Raw genomic sequence first — 14694 nt, forward strand, 5'->3', positions numbered from 1 at the left:
GAAGTTATTTTTTTAGCCCAAGTTCGTCCCCCATAGCCCCAAAACATAAAAACTTGCTCTAGAAAGAAAAACTCTCAAAAACCTAACTTCTTAAGGGTCCATCCACCATCCAAGGTAAGTTCTAATGGTGATTCTAAGTTAATTTCAATTTTCCAACATCTTATTAATATGGATAAACCCTCCATATCATTAGATTCAATTGGGACATCATTGTTGAAAAGGAGCCCTAGAACTCGAATTCAAGAAGATTGAACGTCAAAAGGTAATATCTTCACCCTCTAATTGATTCTATCATTGAATTAATGATTATAGACTCTAGTTCATGAGATATGAGTTGATGGGTTTGATAGAAAAGCATGAACGGTTATAGGTTTGGGTTGTTGATTGTTGATTATTGGTTAAAGGTGTTGTTTACCTTATGGGTGATAAAGAATAATGTTGATTATAATCATTTGAGACTTTAGAATTTATCTAGGAGCAAGAGAATGGGTTATTGGGTGTAGAAACACCATTAATATGGATTGTGAAGCTTTATACTCACCAAATGTTTGACAAAATGCCTAAGGGACCAAAACATGAGTATTTTTGCTAATATGGAATCCATTTGACTTGTATTGATATAGAGTAAAGTTAAAAGAGTTGGTGAATGTTGTATTACTCTCAAGAGCAGAAAGTTAAGATATGTGAGGCTAACTTTCTATGTTTAGGAATGCTAATAATTCTCCATACACTACGTTTCTTTTACGATGTATCAATTGCCTCAGAAATATAGTTAAGCCTAGTTCCTTCAATAGTTGTAGAACTTCTATTCTCTAGCTTCATAACTCGTTCATGACTTTCATTCTGAACATTATGAGCTCAGTTCTTATTCAATATAGACTTGGGTTTGATGTCCCTAAGTCTCAGTATAACTTACTCAGCATGTCATAAACAGTTGAAGTTTCGGTGTTCATAATCAGTTCAAGAATACATGTCTCATTCTAGTGCTATTCAATATTCTAGGATTATATAACTCAGTATGATTCAGTATTCCAGTATTATATAACTCAGTGTGATCCAGTATTCCAGTATCATGTAACTCAGCATGATTCAGTATTTCACTATTATGTATTGCAGTATGATTCTCAATTCCTAATTTTAAATCCCTGAATGTCGAACACCTGCATTTGGGCCTGAGGCTGCAGTTAATGCTTTATGCATCTTTGGGCCTGAGGCCGTAGTTTATGCTTTATGCATCTTTGGGACTAAGGCCGCAGTTATGTATACGTATACTTGGGCCCGAGGCCGCAGTTGTGTGTGTGTGTATATATATATATATATATATATATATATATATATATATATATATATATATATATATATATATATATATATGGGATACGCAGTTTGATATTCAGATAAACATGTAGTTCTTCGTTCAGAAGAGGGAGTATTCATATCCTTACTTCCTTTGTTCAGTTCAGTTATCATTTCAGTTTACTAGATATCAGTTTAGTTATCATTTCAGTTTCAATTTCAATAATTATCATTTTAGTTATCAATTATCAATTCTCAGTTATTAGCTTAGTTTTATTTTCAGTATTTATAATTCTTTCTTTCATTTGCTTTACATACTAGTGCAATAAATGTACTGACGTCCCTTTTGCCCGGGGCCTGCATCTCACAATGCATGTAATGATTCCGAGCGCTAGAATTCTCGTACCAACTATTTGGTGATCCCCAGTTCTTTTGGGGCATTATCATTACTTTATAGTCTTTCAGCACTTACAGATAGTCAGTGTTTTCATTACTTCATTAGAGGCTTCATAGACTAGAGTAACAGTTAGACAGAGTCTTAGGATTTTCATGTTAAGCTATGTTGGCTACAAACATGCTTCAGAATTGTATTAGTATTTCCGCATTTTGATTTTTATCATTCAGACTTTCAGTATATCAGCATGTGTTAATTTATCTTCCGTATTTAGTATGTTATGATATCACATGTTGATTCAGCCAGCCAGTTGGATCGCTTGGTCACATGTAGTCAGGAATCGAGTGTCGTGTTACGTTCAGGGCCAGGTTCGGGGCGTGACAAATGTGAAGTAAGTCTTCATGGGTAAGGTAATTTCTGACAAAAAGGTGAATCTTCATGGAATTAGGAATGCTATAACTTTGGCTTGGGATAACCCTAGAGGATTACAAATTAAAGAAATCACATGGAATTTTTTCCAGCTCATCTTTAAAGACAAGGCAAGTTTAGATAAAGTTAAACTTGGTACTCCATGGTTATATGATAGATACATACCTTCTCAATATTCATCCTTGGGAACCAGGATTGGAGAGTGACTCTCCAATTTTTAACAAGATTATTATGTGGGTTCAAGTTTGGAACATTCATTTACTGTCACGACCCTAAAATTGGCCCGGTCGTGATGGTGCCTATCGTAAAACTAGGCCAGCCGACACAACTCCCGAATTAACCATTTATCAATAAAAGTCATTTTTTAAGTCTTTACTTAATTAAGTATTTCATAATGAAAGTCTAAATGAACAGTGCGGAATAAATACACAAGCCCAACATCGGGGTGTCACAAGTCACGAGCATCTACTAAGGTCTGAATACAACAAGAGTCTAAGAACGTACTAAATACAGTCTAAGGAAGACAAGAGGGAGAAAAGCAGTGTTGCGAACGCTGGGCAGCTACCTTGCTAACTTCACTCACTCTGCCACTAAGCAATCAACACCCGCTACCGGGTTCAGAACTACCTGAATCTGCACATAAGGTGCAGGGAGTAATGTGAGTACGCCAACTCAGTAAGTAATAAAGATAAATGAAAGTTGAGCAGTAAGAAAACACGTAAAACATAGCATAACGCTACAACAAATGCACTACCTTTCCAAAATAGTACAAGAATCGTTTTCTTCATAAATCAAGCTCAGTTTCAGTAAAACCCTTTTTAAACAACTTTCAATAGTTTCAAACAAGTGATAAAAATAGTGAGTAAAAATGATAGAAACGTAAACAGCCCCTCGGGCAAAATATGTACTGTAAACCGTCCCTCGGGCATAATATCAACAGAACCAGCCCCTCGGGCTACCTCACAATCACTCGTAATCAGCCCTTTGGGCATTACATGAGTCAAGGACCGCCCCTCAGGAAAACATGGATCAAGAACAGCCCATCGGGCATCAATATGAAACAACAGCAGCCCCTCGGGCTACAACATATCACTCACACTGGGTACCCGCACTCACTAGGGGTGTACAGACTTAGGGATGGGACCCTTACACCCCAAGCGCAATATCAAGCCATCTCGTGGCATAATCAAACAGTCTCTCGGCCACATATCAAGCCACCTCATGGCGTAACAAATCAGGCCATCGGCCTTATAATTATAAATCAGTACCACACTGCTGCGGTGCACAGCCCGATCCCATAATATCCTCACAACACAGGCCCTCGGCCTCACTCAGTCAGAAATCTTTCAAGCCACTCGAGCAACAGTAAAACATGATGCTCAGCCCAAAATATCATTTAAAATATCGAAACAGAGTAAATATGGGTGAGTTATGAAAACAGTAGAATACAACATATCTAAGTACAAATATGAAGTAAAAATAGTAAGGAATAGTAGTAAAAATCCCCTAAGGGTCCAAAATAATTGGCACGAACCCCAAATATGACATTCAGCCTAAAACATAGTAATAATTTCCAAACACAATGATATCAAATAGTTTACAATCAAATACGTGACTTAACAGTCATACGGGACGGACTAAGTCATAATCCCCAACGGTGCACGAACCCCACGCTTATCATCTAGCATGTGTGTCACCTCAAAGTAGCACAATAATGTGAATTCCGGGGTTTCATACCCTCAAGACAGGCATTTGCAATCATTATTTACCTCAATCCGGTCTAAGCTCTAGCCCGCGATGCCTTTGCCTCTCGACTCGACCTCCGAATACTCCAAATCTAGTCAAAAGCAGATTCATACCATCAAAATATGCTAAGGGAACAAAGCCCACTCGAAAATATCCAATTTATACCTAAAATTCCGAAATTGGCCAAACCCAACCCTCGGGCCAATGTCTCGGAATCCGATAAAAATCATATCAATAGAATCCTTATCTTCCCACGAGTCCATACATACCAAGAACATCAAAATCGAACATCAAATGGCCTCTCAAATCCCCAATTTACACTGTCCAATTTCAAGCCCTAATTCCCTAATTCTAGGCTTTGAGTTCCACAAATTTCATGTTTAAACAAGTAAGAATCAACATAGGATCGAGTATAGAGTTCAAAAATCTTACCTCCAAGTGTTTCCATTCGATTCCCTCTTCAATCCTTTTCAAAAGCTTCAAAAATCGTTCAACAATGGAGAAAACAGACCAAAAATCGCGAAACCCACTTTTTAACATTCTGCCCCAGGTAAAATTTCCTTCTTCGCGAACGCGACCGTCCTCTCGCGTTCGCATAGACCAAATTCACTGCCTCTCCACTTTTCCCTTCGTGAACGCAGACGATGCCACGCGAACGCGATGCTTCGCCATTCCAGCTTCTCGCGAACGCGATAATAAATCTCGCGAACGCATAGCTCAAGAGCCTGGGGTGCCCAATGACCTCACTCCTCTTCGCGAACGCGACCCCCATCACGCGTCCGCGATGCATAGGTTGCCTTCACCTTCTTGTTCGCATACTCTACTTTGCAAATGCGTAGAACAAAATCATCATCACTGAAAACACCTTTCGCGAACGCGATGCACCCTTCGCGAACGCGATGAACAAAAATCTCTACAACAAAAAACCGGCAAAATTGCCAAGTCCAAAGTCCAAAAGTTGATCTGTTAACCACCCGAAACTCACTCGAGGCCCCCGGGACCTCAAACAAACATGACAACATATCACATATCCTCATTCCAATGTGTTCCAACCTTCGAAACGCTAAAAACAACATCAAAACACCAAAATCACATCGGATTCAAGCCTAAGAATTCCAAAAACTTCCAAATTCCGCTTTCGATCAAAAAGTCTATCAAACCTCATCCGAATTACCTAAAATTTTGCACACACGTCTTAAATGACATAATGGACCTACTCCAACTTCCGAAATTCCATTCCGACCCCTATATCAAAATCTCACCTATCAACAGGAAAACGCCAAAATCCCAATTTTGCCAATTCAAGCCTAAACCTTCCACGGACCTCCAAAATACATTCCGATCACGCTCCTAAGTCCCAAATCACCTCATGGAGCTAACCAAATCATAAAAATTCCAATCAGAGATCATATCTTTTGGCAAGTACCATAGCAAATTTCTAAGCCAAACATCGATATTATCCTTCCAACACACTGAAACTGAATCCGTTTATATTCATTCTAGATCCCAACGGTCTCATCTAATCCAACACAACTACTCTGGTGACATGACACATCAATACCATCTAAAGCCACAACTCGTGCAATCCGCACACCAATAAGCAACAATCCGAACATACTCAAATCATAAAAAAATGACTCAAATGAAAGAGCTGTACTGCAAGCTCACCAGTACCACTACAACACAATGTTGAGAATCCGCCACACATCGTAGAAATAGAACACCCTAATCAACCTGAAGGGTTATACCTCCACATAACTTTGTTGCAATGCGCGACCCTATCCAAACACTGGCCCACATGAAGACCTCAAGTCACTATGCTCAAAATCGACAACCACGCGCAATTCGATGTCTAGAACCAAAGCAAGTCATCATAACCATAGCGAAGCAATTGACATAACATTACACAAACCCGAAAGGACACAACCGATACGCTTTCCATCGAGCAATACCCAATACTCTTCCCGCTCGAATTCCACTAAGAGACCCCAACAAAATCGCACCACATGTGCCTATAACCAACAAATCCCAACACCTAGCAACACGGAAAGGTAGCTCATAGATCTCCCCAGATCGCCAATAAGCTCAATAACAATCGAGTCAACACATCCCTCAACAACACTACTCGGAGTCAACCAAGCCGACTCGATGTAGAAACACACATCCATATTGGCCTACCAATGAACCCCTTATCAATGAGTTCCTGAAACTGCTCCTACAACTCCTTTAACTCCGCCGGTGCCATACGATACCGTGCCTGGCACCAAATCAATACCGAAATCAACGACCCCGTCTGGCGACATACCCGGAAGTAGGAAACACATCCGGAGAATCCCTCACCAACGGATCTGAATCAATGGTAAGCGTCTCAGCACTAACATCCATCACAAAGGCCAAATAAGAAAAGGCAACCCTTCTCAGCCATCCGCTAGGTCTTCCAAAAATGAAATCACCCTACTGGGAACATAATCCGCCGAACCTCACCACTCAATCCGTAGCATCCCCAGCATAGCCAACACTGCTGCCTTAGCGCAACAGTTCAAAATAACATGACACGGAGACAACTAATCTATACCCAATATCACATAAAATCTAACATACCAAGCCACAAAGGATCCGCTCGGGTCTCCAAACCCCGATAGTCATCACACAAGGCCGATACACGCGACCCACAACCACAACATAACCTGTTTATGAGAACTCCTAGTCCAAATCCATATAGCACATGAATCACCATATCCGATCCCAATTCCGCCGTCCAAATACATAACACACCTCTAACACCCAATCATCCCATGAGAGGTACTCATATAATTCTTCCGTGCCACCAAGCAAACTCGAATATTAGCGGTCGATCCAACAAGAGAGTGCCACAATACTAATGAAGTATCATCAACTCAATCACATTGCCCTTTTCTGAAATGTATACCCTCATCAAGCCACACCAATTAGTGATATCATTTACCTAGTCATCTGAAACTGTCCATGCTGCCTAAGAATTTATGACCTTCTTTCCAGAACTGAAACGTGACCTCACACATGCAAATCTAAACCCTACACAACATACCGCATATACCATGCCATCCTATGATAGATATAAGAACTTCAAAATCCACTCCGAGCTACAAGCAGCTACGTACTCAACCAGCCAAGAACTTTCCATTGATCCCACCTAGAAGAAAATCACTATACATCCCATGCTCCTTACGCTCGTAGAAAATATACATCTCTAACCGTGATAGAAACCATCAAGAACTATTCGAATTCCATTTGCACAAAACTAAGCCGTCAGGACTAAATCTTTTTAGCTCAACCAAGCTACGCAAGCCACTAAAACCCAAGAGCATTACTGCGAAACACCTGTAGAAACTCATTACCTCATAAATACCCAAAGAACTAATCATATCCTTACCCTTCCGATCCGGCCTACTACCAAGCTATCCCATCTCTCCAAGTTGCTTATGATTTACCTTCAACTTGATACTTCTTCTCGCTATAACACCACAATCCTCGACCTAGACTCACCACACGAGACCCAAGCATGAAGCCACACCGTCTTACGGTTTATAATCCGCTGACTACTCTCTCAAATATCCCCGAAGCACCACATTCGAAATACTTTCCCTGAAGAGACTTCCTTCAAATCTATAGCCATTACCTTCACCTTCCTAATACTGATGAGTAGAATCCCAATGCAAACCTCAGTTGCTAGCCAAGTATACAACTTGAAATTCTCCAATTATTACATGTAAGATCTTGAGCCCATTAAAACCATTCTCGGGAGTCATCCACTATACTCAAACTGCAATTAGACCGATCAAACGGAACGACGACATGTGCTCTATTAGCACTCCGACACTGCAGAATGTAACCTCACCTTAATGCAACCAAGCAACTTCCTGTTCTATGCACCACACATCCTTTACCAATAACAACTCAAGTCATTCCATGATTCTCACACACCCATAAAGCACAACATAACCTGTATTGAAATTTCCTTTACTCGAGCTCTCCTAGGTCTCAACCTCCATAAGCCATAACTGATTCACCAGTATGCCTCAAACTGGAACCAACATAGCATATAATCATGCAATCAACTAATCAATAATAGACTCCCCCACTTGGCTCAAAGCCAAAATTCAAAACACACAATAACTCATAATGCATATACTCTATTACTACCATAATACCATAGTGAGATTAAACTCTATACTTCATAAGCTCGTGAAACACAGACCATCTAGTACTTTAAACCTTCTGCAAATCTCGCATTCACCCTTATACCAGTCAAGCCCACTCTCTTAGGCGACCCAAATTCAAATTGCCACACATATCTTCCACTGGTAACAAAGATCTTCCAATAAATGACATAAAGGATCACTCAAACTTCAGAACAATCCGCAGGAGATAACCCACCTGCTTCGCCTCAAACTAATATCCTTTATACCCTTCCACCGACATATATATTACGCAGTCACTTAATCTTCCTGAGTCTAAACTCATCTCACAACGTGAAATCTACTTCACTTCCCAGCTAGGCAACATGAAAAGATCCTTCAACACGCCCACAACTCAGACCATACATCAAATCACGATGGAAATCAAGCACTGGATAGTTCTTGCTACCCCCAAGCAGACCTTTCTCGTCTCATTCAAATCATATTAACCTATCTCGTAGTCACATCATACTCATCACATAACTATCCAGTCATCACTCCCACTAATAGGGACACTATCAGACATACAAATCAAAGAGCATGTACTCACACAATCAACACCTCAATGCTCAAGTTGTAGACAAAATCCGGCCTGAAGTCCTCCAGACTTGCCCAATATCAACACACAGAGATCACATCTCGCCCCTTGATCAGGGAATCACAAGCCATCGATGCATATCTGATATTGCGCGCTCATGTGCGCATACGAACGCTTGGAAGGAATTCAAAGAGTTACATTTCAAGCTGAATCAAGGACGCACGATATGAGTTCAAGAATGTGAAGTTTTTCCTAAAGGTTCTGCAACCTCCCGAGGATAAGTATAGACGTCTCTGTACCAATCCGCAAGACTCTACTAAACCTGCTCATGACTCGTGAGACCTATGTACCCGGCTCTGATACCAACTTGTCACGACCCTAAAACTGGCCTGGTCGTGATGGCACCTATCATGAAACTAGGCCAGCCGACACAACTCCCGAACTAACCATTTATCAATAAAAGTCATTTTTTAAGTTTTTACTTAATCAAGTATTTCATAATGAAAGTCTAAATGAACAACGCAGAATAAATACACAAGCCCAACATCGGGGTGTCACAAGTCATGAACATCTACTAAAGTCTGAATACAACAAGAGTCTAAGAACGTACTAAATACAGTCTAAGGAAGACAAGAGGGAGAAAAGCAGTGTTGCGAATGTTGGGCAGCTACCTTGCTAACTCCAATGACTCTGCCACTGAGCAATCAATACCCGCTACCGGGTTCAGAACTACCTGAAACATCACACAAGGTGTAGGGAGTAATGTGAGTACACCAACTCAGTAAGTAATAAAGGTAAATGAAAGCTGAGCAGTAAGAAAACACGTAAAACACAGCATAACGCTACAACAAATGCAGTACCTTTCCAAAACAGTACAGGAATCATTTTCTTCATAAATCAAGCTCAGTTTCAGTAAAACCCTTTTTAAACAAATTTCAATAGTTTCAAACAAGTGATAAAAATAGTGAGTAAAAATGATAGGAACGTAAACAACCCCTCAGTCTACAACATATCACTCACACTGGGTACCCACATTCACTGGGGGTGTACAGACTCTAGGAGGGGCCCCTTACAATCCAAGCGCAATATCAAGCTATCTTGTGGCATAATCAAACAGGCTCTCGGCCACATATCAAGCCACCTTGCGGCGTAACAAATCAGGCCCTCGACCTCATAATTATAAATCAGTACCACACTGCTGCGACGCGTAGCCCAATCCCATAATATCCTCACAACACAGACCCTCGACCTCACTCAGTCAGAAATCTTTCAAGCCACTCGAGTAACAGTCTAACATGATGCTCAGCTTAAAATATCATTTAAAATATCGAAATAGAGTAAATATGGGTGAGTTATAAAAACAGTAGAATACAACATGTCTGAGTACAAATACGAAGTAAAAACAGTGAGGAATAGTAGTAAAAATTCCCTAAGGGTCCAAAACAATTGGCACGGACCCAAAATATGGCATTCAACCCAAAACATAGTAATAATTTCCAAACATAATGATATCAAATAGTTTACAATCAAATACGCGACTTAACAGTCATACGAGACGGACTAAGTCACAATCTCCAATGGTGCACGACCCCCACGCTCGTCATCTAGTGTGTGTGTGTCACCTCAAAGTAGCACAACGATGTGAAGTCCGGGGTTTCATACCCTCAGGACAGTCATTTACAATCATTACTTACCTCAATCTGGTCCAAGCTCTAGCCTGCGATGCCTTTGCCTCTCGACTCAGCCTCCAAATGCTCCAAATCTAGCCAAAAGCAGATTCATACCATCAAAACATGCTAAGGGAACAAAGCCCACTCGAAAATATCCAATTTATACCAAAAATTCTAAAATTGGCCAAACCTGACCCTCGGGCCAATGTCTCGGAATCCGATAAAAATCATATCAATAGAATCCTTATCTTCCCACGAGTCCATACATACCAATAACATCAAAATCGGACAACAAATGGCCTCTCAAATCCCCAATTTACACTCTCCAATTTCAAGCCCTAATTCCCCAATTCTAGGCTTTGAGTTCCACAAATTTCATGTTTAAACAAGTAAGAATCAACATCTGATCGAGTATAGAGTTCAAAAATCTTACCTCCAAGTGTTTCCCTTCGATTCCCTCTTAAATCCTTCTCAAAAGCTTCAAAAATCATACAACAATGGAGAAAACCGACCAAAAATCGCGAAACCCACTTTTAAATATTCTGCCCCAGGTAAGATTTCCTTCTTCGCGAACGTGACTGCCCTCTCGCGTTCGCGTAGACCAAATTCACTGCCTCTCCACTTTTCCCTTCGCGAACGCGGACGATGCCACACGAACGCGATGCTTCACCATTCCAGCCTCTCGCGAATGCGATAATAAATCTCACGAACGCATAGCTCAAGAGCCTGGGGTGCCCAACAACCTCACTCCTCTTCACGAACGCGACCCCAATCATGTGTCTGCGATGCACAAGTTGCCTTCACCTTCACGTTCGCGTCCTCTCCTTCGTGAATGCATAAAACAAAATCATCATCACTGAAAACACCTTTCGTGAACGCGATGCACCCTCGGCGAACGCGATGAACAAAAATCTCTACAACAAAAACCAACAAAACTGCCAAGTCCAAAGTCCAAAAATTGATCTGTTAACCACCCGAAACTCACCCGAGGCCCCCGAAACCTCAACCAAATATGCCAACATATCCCATAACCTTATTCCAACTTGTTCCAACCTTCGAAATGCTCAAAACAAAATTAAAACACTAAAATCACATCGGATTCAAGCCTAAGAATTCCAAAAATTTCCAAATTTCGCTTTCGATCAAAAAGTCTATCAAACCTCATCCGAATTACCTGTAATTTTGAACACACATCTCAAATGACACAACGGACCTACTCCAACTTCTGAAATTCCATTCCGACCCCTATATCAAAATCTCACCTATCAACCGGAACACGCCAAAATCCTAGTTTCGCCAATTCAAGCCTAAACTTTCCACAGACTTCCAAAATATATTCTGATCACGCTCCTAAGTCCTAAATCACCTCATGGAGATGACCAAACTATAAAAATTCCAATCCGAGATCATATACTAACAAGTTAAAACTCGGCCAAACCTTTCAATTTTAAGCTTCAAATTAAGAACTGTTCTTCTAAATATATTCCGATTACCCTGAAAGCCAAAACCAACAATTCACATAAGTCATAATGCATCACACGAGGCTATTCATGCTCGAGAACTGGCGAGTGAAGTGCGATAGCTCAAAACGACCGGTCGGATCATTACATTTACACTGGATGTCAAAGGATGTTGGTCGGAAAATAGGGCATGCATTAGGAGGTATCCTAGATATTCTCATTCCTGAAAATGGAAGTAAAGAGGGTCAGTATAAAAGGCTTAAAGTCAATATTAATATTAATAAGCCACCGGCTTAGAGGGAAATGGATCAAGCTAGGCTTTGAAACTATATGGGTTGAATTGAGATATGAAAATCTACCTTATGTTTGTTACTATTGTGGTGTGCTAGGACATAATGATAAAATTTGTATATAGAGGGAACAAGATTTATGATCAGGAAATTTTAGAAGTAACCAGTTCGGGACATGGCTACGAGCAGAGAACAATGCACCTTTCTCGGAAAGTCAAAAGCGTCAAGATTTCAATAATGATAGTGTGGGGTATACAATAATGAGAAATCATAACTATAAATTAGTTAAGGAGAAAAGAGCTACAGGAACCAGGGAAGATTTGCAACATCTGGAAGATGACGGAGACTCGATGGATATGCAGGATGGTATAGAGAAAGAGAATGTTCAGATGGAGAAAAATGGATTACAGGGGAAGAAAGTTCTGGATTTGCAAGCAAAGGACAATGATAATTTGAATGACAAAGAGGAAATACACCGGGTGCATTCTCTAGAGGAAGAAACAATCCCAATCTCTAATAACAGTCTACCTCTTACTGATTTACAAAATAAAGATACTGGCCAACTCCATATGAATACTTTGCAAAAAACTAAACTTCCAGTATATTCATATTCACAATCACTTTTTAAAGGGCAGGGAGATATTGCAGGAAATAGTCATGAAGTTGCGATTATACCAGGTAAAGGGTTAGTTGCGGATGTTTGTATGCATGAGTTTGGGCAAGAAGATAAAGAGCAGGATGGTATTGAGATGATGATGTTACAGAACCATGACAAAGCTACTGATGATGCACATAATGGAGTAAATGTGAGTGATGCTGTTTCTAGGAATGAAGTAGTCAATTTAGAAGAGCCTAATATGCTAATTGATATTCCGATTATGGAAGAGTTTGGTTTAATGGGGGTAAAACGAAAAGATAAGGAGATAGTTACACCAATAACTATTGCAAAACGTCAAAAGAAAGAGGTGGTACTGGAGGCCAGCCTGGAATGGTCTCCCTTGATGAAATGAAGTTGCTGGTGTGGAATTGTCGAGGGTTAGGGGGATCCTTGACAGTTCCCTGTTTGAAGGAGAAAATGTATCTCCACTCCACGGATTGTATTCTTCTATGCGAGACAAAGAACCAACAATCACGACTTCAGTGGCTACGAAATTCCTACATTGTAGACCATGTTGGACTCGCCTTACTCTGGCATGAAGACACTCAGATAAGTAACATTTACTCTTCATCCTATTTTATTGAGTTATCCATTTATGATAATGAAAAGAAGATTAGTTTTTTTTTTTGTATTTTTGTATATGCTAGCATAGATAGAGAAACTAGAAAGAAATAATGGGCTGAACTTATTACTAGATCCGTATCTTGGGGAAACCAATTGATGTTGCTAGGGGATTTTAATGATATTATTGATAATTTTGAAAAATCTGGGGGAACTACGCGGGCTCCTTGGACTTTTAAGGATTTTAATAACTTTATTTATATGCTAGGAGCGATAGACCTTGGTTATAGAGGGAAACCTTGGACTTGGTCTTGTTATAGAATTAATAATGGACTTATTCAAGAACGTTTAGATAGGGTTTTGGTATATCCTGATTGGAGATTAAAATATGATTAGGCTACAGTGCTTCATATTCAAAATGATATTTCAGATCACGAATTAATTCTTTGTTCCACAAATGGACTAAATGATCGCTGGAAAAAAAAAATTTATTTTGATAAAAGATGGGTTGGAAACTCTGAAGCCCATAAATTAATTAAACAATCTTGGGTAACTAAATCTTCTGGGGATTTCAACCTAAAGTGTGTTCAAAAATAAGAAAATGTCGAAATTCTTTAATCTTATGGAGAAAGAATGGTGAATCAAACTCTATGATAAAGATTAGGCAACTGAAAAATCTTCTAAAGTTTTCACAAATTAATCCAGAAGGACCAGATCTAACTATCATATCAAAGCTGAAAAATGAGTTAAGTAAAGCCTATAAGGAGAAAGAAATGTATTGGAAGCAAAAGTTTAGAGTTCAATGGTTAGAGGAAAGAGATAAAATACTTCTTTTTTATATGTCTACTCTTCAGAGAAGAAGGAGGAATCTAATTAAAGGAATTGAGAATGGATCAGGAGAGTGGATTTGTGACAAAAACAGTATGGTAAAGGAAATTGAGGATTTCTATAGGGAACTATTTACTACTTTTAATCCTTCCTTCTTATCTCATGTTCTTCAGTCTATTCCAACTTATATCGATGAAAATATGAATTTTGGCCTGATTAGTAAAGTAACTAATGAAGAAATAAAAGAATTTATTTTCTCTATGCATCATAAGAAGTCCTTGGTGTTGATGGAATGACTCCACTATTTTTCCAACAATTTTGGCCGTTAATTTCTCATGATGTTTGTTTGGTAGCTGTTGATACCCAATTTTTTCCTATGTATTTTTACATGCAAATACTTTCAAAATAGCATATATATGCATATATAAGTATGTCCAAGTGTTTCAATAATTTTTCTAATTTCTAAAAGATTTTTAAACTGATTTATTGCCCATTTTAGCAGTACAAAAACCAATAATTATTCCCAAAATTATCATTTTAGTGAATAACTTACTTTATTCTCATATTTATACTAAAATATAGCTAGAGTAATTTTTATACATTTTTT

This window comes from Nicotiana tabacum, chromosome 7, assembly GCF_000715075.1.
Source record: "Nicotiana tabacum cultivar K326 chromosome 7, ASM71507v2, whole genome shotgun sequence".
NCBI lineage: Eukaryota > Viridiplantae > Streptophyta > Magnoliopsida > Solanales > Solanaceae > Nicotiana > Nicotiana tabacum.